This window comes from Macaca fascicularis, chromosome 1 (genome assembly GCF_037993035.2).
Source record: "Macaca fascicularis isolate 582-1 chromosome 1, T2T-MFA8v1.1".
In the NCBI taxonomy this organism is placed as follows: domain Eukaryota; kingdom Metazoa; phylum Chordata; class Mammalia; order Primates; family Cercopithecidae; genus Macaca; species Macaca fascicularis.
In genome coordinates, this window is record NC_088375.1 from 163,971,520 (window position 1) to 163,990,913 (window position 19,394).

Sequence of the window (19,394 nt, forward strand, 5' to 3'; positions counted from 1 at the left end):
AAAGCGTGTTACTTCTACCAATTTGTTCTACAGAAATATGTCAAAATAATGAAAATTTGGGAAGAAAATAAATGACTATCCATAGAAGCACAGTTAAATACATTGTTGTACAATTGGTCCTTGAACAACATGGGGGTTGGGAGACCTGCCCCACCCCATGCAGTCAAAAATCCAAGTATAACTTTTGACTCCTCCAAAACTTAAATACTAATAGTCTATTGTTAACCGGAAGCCTTACTGATATCATAAACAGTTGATTGACATTTTTTTGCATGTTATTGGTATTTGTAGTGGTTAATACCGAGTGTCGACTTGATTGGATTGAAAGATACAAAGTATTGATCCTGGGTGTGTCTGTGAGGGTGTTGCAAAGGAGATTAACATTTGAATCAGTGGACTGGAATAAGCAGACCCACACTTAATCTGGGTGGGCACAATCTAATCAGCTGCCAGTGCAGCTAGAATATAAGCAGGCAGAAAAATGTGAAAAGAGAGACTGGACTAGCCTCCTAGCCTACATCTTCCTCCCATGTGGGATGCTTCCTGCCCTGGAACATCGGACTCCAAGTTCTTCAGTTTTGGAACTCGGACTGGCTCTCCTTGCTCCTCAGCCTGCAGGTGGCCTATTGTGGAACTGTGATCTTGTGAGTTAATACTTAATAAATTCCCCTTTATATATATATATATATATATATATATATATATATATATTCCCCTTTATATATTATATACATATATATTCCATTAGTTCTGTCCTTCTACAGAACCCTGACTATCCTTCTGTCATATATATACATATATATATACACACACACATATACATATATATATATATATATTCCATTAGTTCTGTCCTTCTAGAGAACCCTAACTAATACAGATTTTGGTAGCAGAAGAGGTTTTAGAGGAACAGAATATTAAGGATGGAGTTCTTTCATTGGTTTTAGGGTTCCCAGAGTTGGCTGCTTAATATGATTAGACCTAAAAATGCTAAGGACTCTACTTCTAATAGTATGGAGAACACTGATAGTCCTTGGAGTGAACTGTTTAGAGAGTTATGCAAAATAAATGCATTTGACACTCCTGATTCATCTCACGTGAGAAGCATAACATTTAGTGACTCTATACATAATACCTTTGACCATATGTAGAGAACCAAGGAACATAATGAAGCTGGTTGGTTGCTCCTAAGTTCAGACAAAGCGATAAAGAAAATGATGAACTCAGGGATTCTGTCTTCCGACTTCAGAAGAGCCTCAAATCTGCTGTTTGCCCTGAGTGAGAGTCTTATCTCCTGTAAAGAAAGAGCTGAAATTGTAGAAAAACAGACACAAGCTCTTATCATGCAAGTGAGTGACCTGCAATGAAAGGTGCATGCGCAGCCTTGCCAGGTGTCTACTGTTAAAGTGAGGGCATTGATTGGAAAAGAATGGCACCCTGCAACTTATAATGGGTATGTGTAGGAGGACCCTGATGAAGCTGGAGACACTAATTTGTAAGCACACCTTTGTCTGAGGAGGCACTGCCTGAGGAAACAGAGCTGGCCTCCCTGAGGCAGTTGCCAGGCAAAATAATAATTATCCTCAGGAACCACCCCCAACACCCATTTGCTTCTAGACCTATAACTAGACTAAAGTCCCTGCAGGCACCTAGAGGTGAGGTTGAGCATGTGACCCACGAGGAGGTGCGCTACACTCAAAAACAACTGTTTGAGTTCTCTAATTTATATAAACAGAAATCTGGAGAACAGGCATGGGAATGAATATTAAGGGTATGGGATAATGATGGAAGGAACATAGAGTTAGATCAGGCTGAATTTATTGATTTGGGCCCAGTGAGTACTGACTCCACATTTAATGTTGCAGTTTGGGGAGTTAAAAAAAAAAAAAAAAAAAAAAAAAAAGGTTCTAATAGTTTATTTGCTTTGTTAGCTGAAATATGGGTTAAAAGAAAGTCCACTGTGAGCAAGCTGGAAATGCCTGATCTTCCTAGGATTAATGTAGAGGAAAAGATCCAAAGGCTTAGGGAGATTGAAATGGTGGAGTAGATTAGTCACTTTAGACCCATGCATCCCTGCTGGGAGGGTCCAGAAGATATACCCTGACCAATGCCCTATGAAATAGTTTTGTGAGGGCAGCACCTGCATCTTTGAAGAGCACTGTAATTGCTCTTCTCTGTATGTCACATCTCACAGTGGGAACCTCAGTCACTCAACTACAAAATCTAAATGCAATGGGAACAATTGGATCCAGAGGTGGCATGGGGCCAAGTAGCAGCATTCAACCATCAAAGGCAAGGTGGGTATAGCTACCGTAATGGACAGCAGAGGCAAAGTGGCAATCAGAATAGTCTGACTAGTGTAGAGCTCTGGCGTTGGCTAATTAATCACCATGTTCCTAGAAGCGAAATTGATAGGAAGCCTACTGCATTCCTACTTAATTTATACAAGCATAAAACTTCTAGGTCAAATGAACAATAGACTAATTTGAATTACAAAAACAGAGAATCATGGCATCTCAGTCAATTTTCAGGCTTGAGCCAGTTTATAGATCCAGAATTCCTTGAATGAAGGGGAGGTCGGGTCCCCTTGAGGAAGGACCCCACTACATTATCAACAATTTATGCAGTGACCATTTCTCCCATCCTTCCCCAAGGATACCTCCAGCCTTTTACCAGGGTACATGTGCACTAAGGAAAGGGAAGTTATCAGATAATTCGGGGACTACTGGACTCCGGCCCTGAGCTGACATTGTTTCCAGGTAACCCAAAACATAACTGTGATCCTCCAGTTAAAGTAGGGACTTAGGGAGGTCAGGTAATTAATAGAATATTAGCACAGGTCTGACTTACAATGTGTCCATTGGGTCCCCAGACTCATCCTGTGGTCATTTCCCAAGTGCCAGAATGCATAATTGGCATAGACATACTTGGCAGCTGGTAGAACCCCCACATTAGCTCCCTGATTGGTAGGGTAAGGGCTTATGATGGGAAAGGCCAAATGGAAGTCATTGGAGCTGCTTCTACCTAGAAAAATCATAAATCAAAAACAATATTGCATCCCTGGAGGGATTATGGGGATTAGTGCCACCATCAAAGACTTGAAGTTTGCAGGAGTAGTGATTTGCACCACATCCCCATTCAAGTCTCCCACTTGGCCTGTGCAGAAAACAAATGGACCCTGGAGAATGACAGTGGATTATTGTAAACTTAACCAAGTGGTGGCTCCAATTGCAGCTGCTGTACCAGATGTGGTTTCATTGCTTGAGAAAATTAACACATCTCCTAATACCTGGTATGCAGCCATTGACTTGGCAAATGCCTTTTTCTCCATTCCTGTCCATAAAGCCCACCAGAAACAATTTGCCTTCTGCTGGCAAGGCCAGCAATATACCTTTACTGTTCCACCTCAGGGAAATATCAACTCTCTGCTTTGTGTCATAATCTTGTTCAGAGAGACCTTGTTTGCTCTTCGCTTCCGCAGGCTATCACACCGGTCTACTACATTGATAACATTATGCTGATCAGATCCAGTGAGCAAGAAGTAGCAAACACACTGGACTTACTGGTGAGACGAGACATTTGTGTGCCAGAGAATGGGAAATAAATCTGACTGAAATTCAGGGATCTTCTATCTCAGTAAAATTTCTAGGGGTCCAGTGGTATGGGAGCCTGTTGAGATATTCCTTCTAAGGTGAAGGATAAGTTGCTGCATTTGGCACCTCCTACAACCAAGAAAGAGACACAACTCCTAGTGGGCCTATTTGGATTTTGGAGGCAACACATTCCTCATTTGGGTATGTTACTGTGCCCATGTATCGAGTGAAAGGCTGCCCGTTTTGAGTGGGATCCAGAACAGGAGAAGGCTCTGCAATAGGTCTAGGCTGCAATCTCCCGTAGCCAGAATTCAGGGGTCCAAGAATCCAGGTTTGGAAGTGTAAGTGGCACCACTTACCATCACCCCTAGTGATCCACTACCAAAATTTTTGCTTCCTGTTCCCAAGACATTACCTTCTTCTGGCCTTGAGGTCTTAGTTCCAGCGGGAGGAACACTGCCATTGGGAGATACAACAATGATTCCATTAAACTGGAAGTTACAATTGCCACCTGGACACTTTGGTCTCCTCCTACCTTCAAGTCAACAGGTTTAAAAGGGAGTTACAGTGTTAGTGTTAGCTGGGGTGAATGACCTGGACTCTCAAGATGAAATCAATCTATTACTCCACAATGGACATAAGGAAGAGTATACATGGAATACAGGAGATCCATTAGGGTGTCTTTTAGTATTATCATACCCTGTAATTAAGGTAAATAGGAAGCTACAACAGCCCAATTCAAGGAGGACTATAAATGACCCAGACTCTTCATTAATGAAGGTTTGGGTCACTCCACCAGGGAAAGAAAAAAAAAAAAAAAAAAAAAAAAAACACAACCTGCTGAGGTGCTTGGTGAAGGCAAAGGGAATACAGAATGGGTAGTAGAAGAAGGTAGTCATCAATACTAGCTACAACCACGTGACCAGCTGCAGAACCGGGGACTGTAACTGTCATGAGTATTTCCTCCTTTGTTAAAAACATGTTTATGCGTGTATATACTTGTACTAAGAAAATATCTTCATTTTATTTCCTTTCTCCTTTATCATATAAGATTTATTAAGTTCACATCAGCATTTAAGTACTGTTAACTTCACGTAATAGTACTTGGGTTGGGGGTTGGTGCATTTCCGGTTATACAAAGGATAGTTGTATTATGTTAGGCATAATTTTGACTTTATTATTGTCTTTATTTGAAGATTATGTATGATAACAGAAGGCGTGTATGGGGTCAGGTTGACAAGGGGTGGACTTGTGATGGCTAATACTGAGTGTCAACTTGATTGGATTGAAGGATACAAAGTACTGATCCTGGGTGTGTCTGTGAAGGTATTGCCAAAGGAAACTGACATTTGAGTCAGTGGACTGGAATAGGCAGACCCACCCTTAATCTGGGTGGACACAATCTAATCAGCTGCCAGTGCAGCTAGAATATAAGCAGGCAGAAAAATGTGAAAAGAGAGACTGGACTAGCCTCCTAGCCTACATCTTCCTCCCATGTGGGATGCTTCCTGCCCTGGAACATCAGACTCCAAATTCTTCAGTTTTGGAATTCGGACTGGCTCTCCTTGCTCCTCAGCCTGCAGGCGGCCTATTGTGGGACCTTGTGATCATGTGAGTTAATACTTAATAAACTCATTCATATATATATATATATATATATAAACTCATATATGCATGAGTTTGTACTCATATACATATATGAGTTTACACATATTATATATGAGTTTATATATATTAATGGGTTTATATATATTAAATTATTTATATATATTAAACTCATTTATATATATAAACTCATATATATGAGTTTATTAAGTATATATAGATACTTAATAAATATATAAATGTATATATATTCTGTTAGTTCTGTCCCTCTGGAGAACCCTGACTAATACAGTATTATATACTGTATTCTTACAATGAAGTAATCTAGAGAAAAAAATATTAAGAAAGTCATAAGCAAGAGAAAATGTATTTACTATTCACTAAGTGAAAGTGGATTATCATAAACGTCTTCATCCTCATCACATTCACGTTGAGGCTGAACATGTAGGCTGAGGAAGAGGAAGACGAGAAGTATTACTGTCTCAGGAATGGCAGAGATGGAAGAAGTGAAGGATCCAGAAGGGGAGGCAGGAGAGGTAGGCACACACGGTGTAACTCTAAGGAAATACATTGTAATTTCTGACTTTTTTGATTTTTCATTTATCTAAAACTGTTCCTATAAAGTAATAACCCTTCTTCCACCATTTGCTTTAGTTTCAGTGCCTGTATCATAGAGGGGTCCATGTTGTAAAAGAAGTCAAAAGCAGTCTTGAATAATGGCAACCCTTCTGCCAGCTAGTAACAATGTGTTTTTTGGTACTGTTTTTTCTATGTCTTCCTCTTCATCCGGCACAGTTTCAGAAGCACTCATCCCCATCAACCCATCTTCTGTTAATTCCTCTGGTGCAGTGTCTATTAACTCTTGGATTTTTTCCAAGATTCATATCCTGAAATCCTTCAACCCTCACTTTTTTTTTTTTTTTTTTTTTTTTTTTTTGCAATATCCACAATCCCTTTCATACTTTCTTTGACTGGCTCTGTTGTAAATCCTGTGAACTCATGCACAACATCTGGACACAGTTTTCTCAAGCAGAAATTTATTGTTTTGGGTCTGGTGTCTTTCACAGCTTTTTCTATAACAATAATGGCATCTCATATCATGTAATACTTCCAGACTTTCATGATGTTCTCTCTTTCGGGCTTGTCTTCTATAGCAATGATAATCGTTTCTGTAGAGCACTATGTGTAATAAGCCTTAAAGGGTTTACGATCTTCTGATCTAGAAGCCGATTTCAGGACATTGTGTCTAGGGGAAAGTAGATCCCTTCAGTGTTGAACTCAGGGTTTTGTGTGGCCAGGGAAATTGTCCAATAACAAAAGAACTTTAAAAGGCAGTCCCTTACTGTGAAGGTACTTCCTGACTTCAGGGACAAAGCATTGATGGGGAAAAGGTTCTCATTGTCCAGGCCTTCTTGTCGTACAACAAAAAGGCTGGCAGCTGGGCAGCTGGTGTTTGTCTTTTCCTTTCAAGGCTTGCAAGTTAGCAGCTTTATAGATAACAGCAGTTCTGCTCATAACTTGGCTGCATTTGTACAAAACAGTAGTTACCCTATCCCTTCCTGCCTTAAATCTTGGTGTTCACTTCTCTTCCTTACTAAAGTCCTTTTTACCATTTTTTTCCAGAATAGGGCACTTTCATGGACATTAAAAACCTGTTCAGGTAGATCTTTTTCTTCTTAATGACTTTCTGGGAATTTGCTGAATCTTGGTCAGTAGAAGCTGGTTCTCCTATTATCTTGACATTGTTCATGCCAAACCTCTTTCTGAAATTATCAAACCATCTTTGCTGGAATTAAATTATCCAGTTTTAAACCTCCTTCGCCTTCCTTTTGCTTTAAGTTGTCATATAATAACTTTGCTTTTTCTCAAATCATATTAGAGTCTAGCTGTATGCCTTTCATATATTCACAAATTTCTTTTTTTCACAATGGTCTTTATGCTGAATTTCTTTATCTTGAAACGACAGGCAATCATAGCTGCAGACCTCAATCTACAGTGCATATCAAGCAATTTAACTTTTTCTTGTAAAAGTCTTCACTTTTTTTGCTTCTTGGGAGCACTTACAGCATCATTAGTGGCACTCTGTATGAGTCCCATGGTGTTATTCAGGGTTTACAGCATCGCACTAAACACAATGAAAAATACATGAGAACTGTGAGAGATCACTTTTTATTGCAATATGCAATTTACGGGAGAGTTGAACTTATCACACAGACATGATTAGCATCACACGGCACTTTAAGTGGATACTCACAAAAATAGCTTAAGCTAACTGTAATAGCAGCAGAAAATGCCTAAGAAATGATTACAGTAGTATAATACACTACAGTTAATTTTGTGCAATTACAATTTAATACTGCATGTTGTGTTTGTTTAAATTTCTCTCAACTGCAAATGGCACTATGTATGGTATGTAATTATGTAAGTTTTTATAAATTTTAAGTTTTAATAATTTCTGTGCATTTTGTGGTAACAAATTATACAATAAACTAGTATCTGCATACTTTTTTTTTTTTGAGAGAGAGAGAATCTCGCTCTGTTGCCCAGGCTGGAGTGCAGTGGCACGATTTTGGCTCACGGCAAGCTCCACCTCCCAGGTTCACGCCATTCTCCTGCCTCAGCCTCCTGAGTAGTTGGGACTACAGGAGCCTGCCACCACGCCTGGCTAAATTTTTGTATTTTTAGTAGAGACATGGTTTCACTGTGTTAGCCAGGATGGTCTCGATCTCCTGACCTCGTGATCCACTCGCCTCGGCCTCCCAAAGTGCTGGGATTACAGGCGTGAGCCACCGCACATGGCCTCTGCATATGTTTTATGCATGATTGGCATATGTAACTTTTTCTTAATTAAAAAAATTCCTAGGTTACACAGTTTATCTGTGAGTTATTTTACAAATTATAGGGAATCTCCAAAATATGTTCCAATATATTTATTGGGAGCTAAATGATGAGAACACATAGACACATAGAGTGGAAAAACAGACACAGGGGCCTGTTGGAGGGGGGAGGGTGGGAGGAGGGAGAGGATCAGGAAAAATAACTAATAACAGGTACTAGGCTTAATACCTGGGTGATGAAATAATCTGTACAACAAACCCCCATGACACAAGTTTTTTTGATTATGTATTTATCCAGCTTTAGATCTCCTCCACCTTCCTTTTAAGTTGTCATATAATGACTTCACTTTTTCTCAAATCATATCAGAATCAATCTGTATGCCTGTCACAGCTTCATGAGTTTCTTTTTTTCACAATGGTCTTTATTCTGAATTTCTTTTTACTTTGAAATGACAGACAATCACAGCTGCAGACCTCAATCTACAGTACATATCAAGCAATTTAACTTTTTCTTGTAATGTCCTGACTTCTGCCCCTGAACTTAAAATAAAAGTTAGAAAAAAATTTAAAAATCCACATATAAGTCCACCCACACAGTTCAAACCCATGTTGTTCAAGGGTAAACTGCATATATATATAATGGAACATTAGGCAGTTCCTCCTAAAATGCAGTAAATTTATAAAGATACTGTGAAAAGAAGAGAAAAGTAAACTTAAGTCAAGGAGAAAGAAGTATTAGAGAGGAGATAAATGAAACAAAATAGAAAAACAATAGAGAAAACCAATAGAATCAAACTATGGCCCTTTAAAAATGTGGTAAATTGGAGGGCAACCCAAGATGGCCAAATACGAACAGCTCCAGCCTCCAGCTCCCAGCATGAGCAACACAGAAGACGGGTGATTTCTGCATTTTCAACTGAGGTACCGAGTTCATCTCACTGGGGCATGTCGGACAGTTGGCGCTGGTCCGCGGGTGCAGCCCAACCAGTGAGAGCTGAAGCAGGGCGAGGCATCGCCTCACCTGGGAAGCACAAGGGGGAAGGGAATTCCTTTTCCTAGCCAAAGGAAATTTAGACACAAAACACATGGAAAATCGGGTAACTCCCACCCTAATACTGCGCTTTACCAAGGGTCTTAGCAAATGGCACACCAGGAGATTATATTGCAAACCTGGCCCAGAGGGTCCCATGCCCATGGAGCCTCCCTCATTGCTAGCACAGCAGTCTGAGATCTAACTGCAAGGTGGCAGCAAGCCTAGGGGAGGGGCGCCCGCCATTGCTGAGGCTTAAGTAGGTAAACAAAGCCACTGGGAAGCTCGAATTGGGTGGAACCCCCCACAGCTCAAATAGGCCAGCCTGCCTCTGTAGACTCCTCCTCTGGGGACAGGGCATAGCTAAACAAAAAGCAGCAGAAACCTCGGCAGAGGTAAATGCCCCTGTCTGACAGCTTTGAAGAGAGCAGTGGATCTCCCAGCATGGAGGTTGAGATCTGAGAACTGACAGACTGCCTACTCAAGTGGGTCCCTGACCCCTGAGTAGCCCAACTGGGAGACATCCCCCACTAGGTGCAGACCGACACCTCACACCTCACACAGCAGGGTACACCCCTAAGACGAAGCTTCCAGAGCAAGAATCAGACAGCAACACTCACTGTTCAGCAATATTCTATCTTCCGCAGCCTCCACTGCTGATACCCAGGCAAACAGGGTCTGGAGTGGACCTCAAGCAAACTCCAACAGACCTACAGCTGAGGGTCCTGACTGTTAGAAGGAAAACTAACAAACAGAAAGGATACCCACACCAAAACCCCATCAGTACGTCACCATCATCAAAGACCAAAGGCAGACAAAACCACAAAGATGGGGAAAAAGCAGTGCAGAAAAGCTGGAAATTCAAAAAATCAGAGTGCATCTCCCCCTCCAAAGGAATGCAGCTCATCACCAGCAATGGAACAAAGCTGGATGGAGAATGACTTTGATGAGTTGAGAGAAGAAGTCTTCAGTCGATCAAACTTCTCAGAGCTAAAGGAGGAACTATGTAACCAGTGCAAAGAAACTAAAAACCTGGAAAAAAGAATGGATGAATGGATAACTAGAATAATCAATGCAGAGAAGACCTTAAAAGAACTGATAGAGATGAAAACCATAACACAAGAACTATGTGACAAATGCACAAGCTTCAGTAACCGACTCGATCAACTGGAAGAAAGAGTATCAGCTATTGAAGATCAAATGAATGAAATGAAGTGAAAAGAGAAGTTTAGAGAAAAAAGAGTAAAAAGAAATGAACAAAGCCTCCAAGAAATATGGGATTATGTGAAAAGACCAAATCTACGTCTGATTGGTGTGCCTGAAAGTGACAGGGAAAATGGAGCCAAGTTGGAAAACAGTCTGCAGGATATCATCCAGGAGAACTTCCCCAACCTAGTAAGGCAGACCAACATTCAAATTCAGGAAATACAGAGAATGCCACTAAGATACTCCTCAAGAAGAGCAACTCCAAGACACATAATTGTCAGATTCACCAAAGTTGAAATGAAGCAAAAAATGTTAAGAGCAGCCAGACAGAAAGGTTGGGTTACACACAAAAGGAAGCCCATCAGACTTACAGCAGATCTCTCGGCAGAAACTCTCCAAGACAGAAGAGAGTGGGGGCCAATATTCAACATTCTTAAAGAAAAGAATTTTCAACCCACAATTTCATATCCAGCCAAACTAAGTTTCATAAGTGAAGGAGAAATAAAATCCTTTACAGACAAGCAAATGCTTAGAGACTTTCTCACCACCAGGTCTGCCCTACAAGAGATCCTGAAGGAAGCACTAAACATGGAAAAGAACAACAGGAACCAGCCATTGCAAAAATATGTCAAAATGTAAAGTCCACTGATGCCAGGAAGAAACTGCATCAACTAGCAAGCAAAATAACCAGCTAATATCATAATGACAGGATCAAGTTCACACATAACAATATTAACCTTAAATGTAAATGCACTAAATGGTCCAATTAAAAGGCATAGACTGGCAAATTGGATAAAGAGTCAAGAACCATCAGTTTGCTGTATTCAGGAGACCCATCTCACATGCAGAGACACACATAGGCTCAAAATAAAGGGATGGAGGAAGATCTACCAAGCAAGTGGAAAACAATAAAAAAAGGCAGGGTTTGCAATCCTAGTCTCTGATAAAACAGACTTTAAACCGTCAAAGATCAAAAGAGACAAAGAAGGCCACTACATAATGGTAAAGGGATCAATTCATCAGGAAGAGCTAACTATCCTAAATATATATGCACCCAATACAGGAGCACCCAGATTCAAAGCAAGTCCTTAGAGACTTACAAAGAGACTTAGAATGCCACACAATAATAATGGGAGACTTTAACTCCCCACTGCCAACATTAGACAGATCAACGAGACAGAAAGTTAACAAGGATATCCAGGAATTGAACTCAACTCTGCACCAAGCGGACCTAATAGACATCTACGGAACTCTCCACCCCAAATCAACAGAATATACATTCTTCTCAGCACCTCATGGCTCTTATTCCAAAATTGACCACATAGTTGGAAGTAAAGCACTCTTCAGCAAATGTAAAAGAACAGAAATTATAACAAACTGTCTCTCAGACCACAGTGCAATCAAACTAGAACTCAGGACTAAGAAACTCAATCAAAACCACTCAACTACATGGAAACTGAGCAACCTGCTCCTGAATGACTACTGGGTGCATAATGAAATGGAGGCAGAAATAAAGATGTTCTTTGAAACGAATGAGAACAAAGATACAACACACCAGAATCTCTGGGACACATTTAAAGCAGTGTGTAGAGGGAAATTTATAGCACTAAATGCCCACAAGAGAAAGCAGAAAAGATCTAAAATTGACACTCTAACATCACAATTGAAAGAACTAGAGAAGCAAGGGCAAACACATTCAAAAGCTAGCAGAAGGCAAGAAATAACTATATCAGAGCAGAACTGAAGGAGATAGAAACACAAAAAACCTTCCAAAAAAGCAATGAATACAGGAGCTGGTTTTTTGAAAAGATCAACAAAATTGATAGACCACTAGCAAGACTAATAAAGAAGACAAGAGAGAAGAATCAAATAGATGCAATAAAAAATAATAAAGGGGATATCACCACCGACCTCACAGAAATACAAACTACCATCAGGTAATACTATAAACACCTCTATGCAAATAAACTAGAAAACCTAGAAGAAATGGATAATTTCCTGGACACTTACACTCTTCCAAGACTAAACCAGGAAGAAGTTGAATCCCTGAATAGACCAATAGCAGGTTCTGAAATTGAGGCAATAATTAATAGCCTACCAACCAAAGAAAGTCCAGGACCAGACGGATTCACAGCCAAATTCTACCAGAGGTACAAGTAGGAGGTGGTACCATTCCTTTTGAAATTATTCCAATCAATAGAAAAAGAGAGAATCCTCCCTAACTCATTTTATGAGGCCAACATCATGCTGATACCAAAGCGTGACAGAGATACAAAAAGAAAGAGAATTTTAGACCAATATTCCTGATGAACATCGATGCAAAAATCCTCAATAAAATACTGGCAAACCGAATCCAGCAGCACATCAAAAAGCTTATCCACCATGATCAAGTGGGCTTCATCCCTGGGATGCAAGGCTGGTTCAACATAGGCAAATCAATAAACATAATCCAGCATATAAACAGAACCAAAGACAAAAACCACATGATTATCTCAAGAGATGAAGAAAAGGCCTTTGACAAAATTCAACAGCCCTTCATGCTAAAAACTCTCAATAAATTCAGTATTGATGGAACATATCTCAAAATAATAAGAGCTATTTATGACAAACCCACAACCAATGTTATACTGAATGGGCAAAAACTGGAAGCATTCCCTTTAAAAACTGGCCCAAGACAGGGATGCCCTCTCTCATCACTCCTATTCAACATAGTGCTGGAAGTTCTGGCTAGGGCAATCAGGCAAGAGAAAGAAATCAAGGGTATTCAGTTAGGAAAAGAAGAAGTCAAATTGTCCCTGTTTGCAGATGACATGATTGTATATTTAGAAAACCCCATTGTCTCAGCCCAAAATCTCCTTAAGCTGATAGGAAACTTCAGCAAAGTCTCAGGATACCAAATCAATGTGCAAAAATCACAAGCATTCTTATACACCAGTAACAGACAAACAGAGAGCCAAATCATGAATGAACTCTCATTCACAATAGCTTCAAAGAGAATAAAATACCTAGGAATCCAACTTACAAGAGATGTGAAGGACCTCTTCAAGGAGAACTACAAACCACTGCTCAGTGAAATAAAAGAGGACACAAACAAATGGAAGAACATACCATGCTCATGGATAGAAAGAATCAATATTGTGAAAATGGCCATACTGCCCAATGTAATTTATAGATTCAATGGCATCCCCATTAAGCTACCAATGCCTTTCTTCACAGAATTGGAAAAAACTGCTTTAAAGTTCATATGGAACCAAAAAAGACCCCACATTGCCAAGACAATTCTAAGTCAAAAGAACAAAGTTGGAGGCATCACGCTACCTGACTTCAAACTACAGTACAAGGCTATGTTAACCAAAACAGCATGGTACTGGTACCGAAACAGAGATATAGACCAGAAATAATACCACACATGTACAACCATTGGATCTTTGACAAACCTGACAAAAACAAGAAATGGGGAAAGGATTCCCTATTTAATAAATGGTGCTGGGAAAATCGGCTAGCCATAAGTAGAAAGCTGAAACTGGATCCTTTCCTTTCTCCTTACATGAAAATTAATTCAAGATGGATTAAAGACTTAAACGTTAGACCTAAAACCACAAAAACCCTAGAAGAAAATGTAAGCAATACCATTCAGGACATAGGCATGGGCAAGGACTTCATGCCTAAAACACCAAAAGCAATGGCAACAAAAGTCAAAATTGACAAATGGGATCTAATTAAACTAAAGAGCTTCTGCACAGCAAAAGAAACTACCATCAGAGTGAACAGGCAACCTACAGAATGGGAGAAAATTTTTGCAATCTACACATCTGACAGAGGGTTAATATCAGAACCTATAAAGAACTCAATCAAATTTACAAGAAAAAAACAAACAACCCCATCAAAAAGTGAGCAAAGAATATGAACAGACACTTCTCAAAAGAAGACATTCATACAGCCAACAGACACATGAAAAAATGCTCATCATCACTGGCCATCAGAGAAATGCAAATCAAAGCCACAATGAGATACCATCTCACACCAGTTAGAATGGCAATCATTAAAAAAATTAGGAAACAACAGGTGCTATAGAGGATGTGGAGAAATAGGAACACTTTTACACTGTTGGTGGGACTGTAAACTAGTTCAACCATTGTGGAAAACAGTGTGGCGATTCCTCAAGGATCTAGAACTAGAAATACCATTTGACCCAGCCATCCCATTACTGGGGATATACTCAAAGGATTATAAGCCATGCTGCTATAAAGACACATGCACACGTATGTTTATTGCGGCACTCTTCACAATAGCAAAGACTTGGAATCAACCCAAATGTCCATCAGTGACAGACTGGATTAAGAAAATGTGACACACACACACCATGGAATACTATGCAGTCATAAAAAAGGATGGGTTTGTGTCCTTTGTAGGGCCATGGATGCAACTGGAAACCATCATTCTCAGCAAACTATTGCAAGAACAGAAAACCAAATACCGCATGTTCTCACTCATAAGTGGGAATTGAACAATGAGATCACTTGGACACAGGAAGGGTGTCATCACACACCGGGTCCTATTGTGGGAGGGGGAGGGATAGCATTAGGAGATATACCTAATGTAAATGATGAGTTAATGGGTGCAGCACACCAACATGGCACATGTATACATATGTAACAAGCCTGCATGTTGTGCACATGTACCCTAGAACTTAAAGTATAATAAACACACACACACACACAAAATGTGGTAAATTTATACATACTGATGTAGAAGAAATAGATCATAAATTGTTATATTTACAAAGCAAGATGTTGAACAATACTTACCCTATATTACACTTTTTCTTTAAAAAATGTTATATGAGTATAGAAAATCTCTGGAAGGATACACAGCTCTGTGTTAACAGTCATTACTTGTCTGACAATAGTACTAAAGAATAAAGTACAATTGTTACTCATTACATAATAATGGGATACATCCTGAGTAATTTGTTATTAGGTGATTTTCTCATTGGTGAACATCACAGAATGTAGTTCCACAAACCTAGGTCATAGAGCTTACTGCAACCTAGGCTATATGGTACAGGCTACAAGCCTAAACAGTATGTTTCTGTAATAATACTGCAGAAAATTGTAACACAATGGTAAGTACTTTTACATACATACTAAACATATCTAAACGTAGAAAAAAATACAGGAAAAAATTGTGGTATGATAATCTATGGGGTTGTCATTGTATGTGAGGTCCATCATTGCCCATAGCATCATTATGTAGATCATGACTATCTTACTTTTAACTTTATACATTTCTATGTAAGTGGCTAAGTATTATATTTATAATTTTTAAATAACCTAAAGATGAAAAAATTAAAATCTTGGAATATTTTAACCCATTGGCCTTTGAGTAGAGTGATTTGATTAAAGGTATTGTAAGGAGGCAGCATGGTGCAATGATGAGCACACTGTCCAGGTTTGAATACCAGCTGTGCTGCTTACTAACTATGCACGCTTGGGCAAATTACTTCGTTTATTTGTGCCTCCATTTCCTCATCTATAAAGTGAAAATAATCAGAATACCAATTTAGATTGTTGTAAAAATAAAAGGAAATAGCATGTGAAAAATGCTACCTTAAAACAGTACCTGGAACATTGTAAAGGCTCAATAAATGTTATCAAGTTGTAGATGAAGTAGTACAGAAAGAAAAGATGCCTTAATGAAAATAATCTAACCAGTTGATCCCAGAGCTGGGATTTTACAGCGGGCTGCCTGTTCCCTGGTTCCGTAGCCTTTGAGTGATAGACTTTGTTTTTTCTCTTTTACATAACTATTCTCGAGTTTCAGAGATCATTTCAATTTTCTTCATTCTTTATTCTAGAGGAGGCTGTTTCCAGCATTAGAAACATGGTATGCATAGAAAACTCAAAAAGGAAAACAAAACATCAAGAAAAATTTTAAGATACAAGGTTAATAATTCATTCAATAATTCTGTAATACCTGAAAACGTATTTTCTTAAATTTAATCTATGGTTATCAGCAAGATGTATGCACTGTTAACAATGAAAACATAGAAATCTGCTAGCAAAATTTAACCTGAAAATAAGTTATGAAAAAGAAATCCTCCAGAGTATGACAGCATGTCATGACAGTTTTATAGACATGCCTAACCGCTGCAGCAATTGTTCATTATATGTTAAGTATTATACACATTATGTTCTCAAAACAATGTCACAATAAGCTGTCAACTGCACTCAGTACATATGAATATCAAAGCCCTTCTGTGGGCTTGAGTTTCAATGAAACATCTAACTGCTTGGCACATATAAATATTCAACAAATACCTGTTGAATAGATGAATGGTGTATACTTTAATCACATAGTTGTATGTCTATTTCCAAGATACTTGAAAATGTTTCTTCTTTACTTATCTCACAAAGTAAAACAAATAGGGAATTTTTAATTTAATACCATCTGAATCAACTACCAGTGTTTCCATTTTCTACTGACAGAAACACTAAACATTGAAAAATATTATTTCCTAACATAAACAAGGTCTGCTAATTATTTTCTGCAAAATTTTATGGATATTTAAAAGAGAAAGAAAAATGATCTGAAGTGTGGCTACTCTAGTTCTGGTTCTCTGGTCTCAAAACATCATTCCTCCCTATTTCTTCTAACAGCGTATGTGGTTTAGTTTCTTTGGTGGATCGCTGACTTGCACAGTCCGTTTAATATGGACAGTAGACAGAGAAATACTGGGTAGAAGAGGTCTGTTTCCCGGCAGAGGCCCCACCCTCAAGCCTGGATACCGGTGGCCCTAAATGAGAACAGGCATTCCTGTTTTCGCGCCCAAAAAGTTGCCTTTTGACCCACCACGACCCCTATCCTGTACCCATATCAACTCAGAATCCCAGGCTCCAGAGCACATGAGCAGGCAAGGAGACGAAGAGACAAGCAGATAAATGGCAGAAAGACATGACAAAGAAAGAGAGAAGTGGAGGGATGTCTGAACGCCCAGAGGAGTACCCCTGGGGGAGGTTGGAGAGGAGTTCAGCCGCCAGATGGCGAGGCTCCAGGGGAAGATCATCTTCCCACTCCATCGCCCACTCCGGCTCCCCATCCATCCCGCTGAGAGCCACCCCGACCACTCAACAAAACTCCGGTATTCATCCTTCCAGTCCCTGTGTGACCCGATTTTTCTGGGACGCTGGACAAGAGCGCAGGATACAGAAAGTTGTCACACTGACCCGCTGCCCTTGCAGAAAGGCAAAGGGTCCACTGAGCTGGTTAACACTCAAGCCGTCCGCAGATGGCAAAGCTAAAATGGCACACACTGTAACACACGCCCATTTGGGCTCCTTCACCTGTCTGTCTGCGAGCTCCCCATCCCGTAAAGAGTTTTGAGCAGCAGTGGGGACAGAACAGGCGAGCACCCCTGTAGCACGCCCTACGAAGGGGATCAGAGAACTCTACCATTTCACCTTCACATCACCTTTCTTCCCATTCAAAATACCACTACCTGGCATTGCCTTTTCTCTACCCAGTCAAGGCCTGGGAGAATATGCCTTCTTTGACTCACAGTAAAAACAGGAAGCAAAGGGTTGGGATTGCTTTGAAAGACTGACCTTCTCATCTTCTCTTATTAACCTGAGCATAGAACAGAGTGCACATTTAAGAAACAGAAACTTGTTTCCACCAAACTCTACCACTTTTGCTGCATCTACTAGAAAATGTCTATGGAATTTCCACACAATCGTAAGGGATGGGTTGAAATTCCAGTGAAGAAACATAGCTAATATATACAGCTCCCTTCCTGGCAGAGTATTAGGATTTGAAATTAAGGAGAGAAAAGGGGAAAACTGTAAGTAGAATAATACTGGAAGATACTACTTCTATAGTTATTTGGCTTTGCAAATGCACTAGTCAAGAATGTTCAATTCCTTGACCTAGGCATTTTGGTGATCTACAGTACTTTCTTTTGTTCCATCAAAAAATAATTTGATGTAGTCAATCATTGCCACAGGGTTATTCTGTCATAATGCTTTCATGTATAAAATTACCATTTCAATATTTGGTATGTTTTATTTATACTACCAAGTTCTTCTATCTTTATTCTCTTTTATACTTTATAGCTCATTTAAACCAGTACTATATTCTAGTTTTTTTCTGAGTGTTTCATAACCGTCTTGGTTAAAAGAATTAAGGACTCAGTTCATTAAGAACTGTGTTTACTATCTTTCTGAATAGGAACAAGGCTCTTCAGAATCTTGTTGGCAATATCCATAGCTCCCAACAGATTTACTTGCTTCCTTCTCGTTGTACCCAAACAAGGTGTCTTTGTTACTTCCCTTCTTGTTTTATTTAAAGGATAAGTACTTTTGTTTACCACAAACACCCTAGACCAATATTTAATAATAAATACATCCTAGATGTGCATCAGGGCTCTTTCCCAAAAATCATGGCTGGAGAGGACAGGGATATGCAGCCAAGAACGTTCTAGCACAGCAAGCCATTTAGATTGCTTTATCAATCAAAACTCTGCTTCAAACCTACGGTGTCATCAAATAAATGAACATTATAGCAAAGTATGAACCATTATAGACCCATCACTACTTCTGTAAACTAGTGTTTTATTTACAAATTGTATGTAGTTTAGAGGTGAAGAACATGAACTCTTGAGTCAGACAAACCTGAATCCCAGTTTGCCACCTACTAGCTATGTGAACTTGGGCAAGGATTTTAGTCTCTCTTATACCCAATTTTTCAATATATGAAGTACAGACGCCCATAACAAATGCCTCATGGACTTATTGGGAAGAGTAAGTAAAATGATCTTTACAAAAATAGCCAACATGGTGCCTGAGACTCATTAGATCCTTGACAGAAAAATAAGTAGGATGATTCATTCATTTCTTTATTCATTTGTGCTTTCAACAAATATCCAGCACTAAGAACACATATTGAAGAAAAGGGATAAAAATCTCTACTTTCATAAGCTTGCAGTCTAGTAATGGAGACAATAAACAAGATCAATAAATGTAATACATGATGTGTTTGTGCAATCTAGGAAGACAAATGAAGCAGGGGATAAAAACTGAAAGGGTATGGTAGTGGTAGTGGGTGCATTTTTAAATTGGGTGGTGA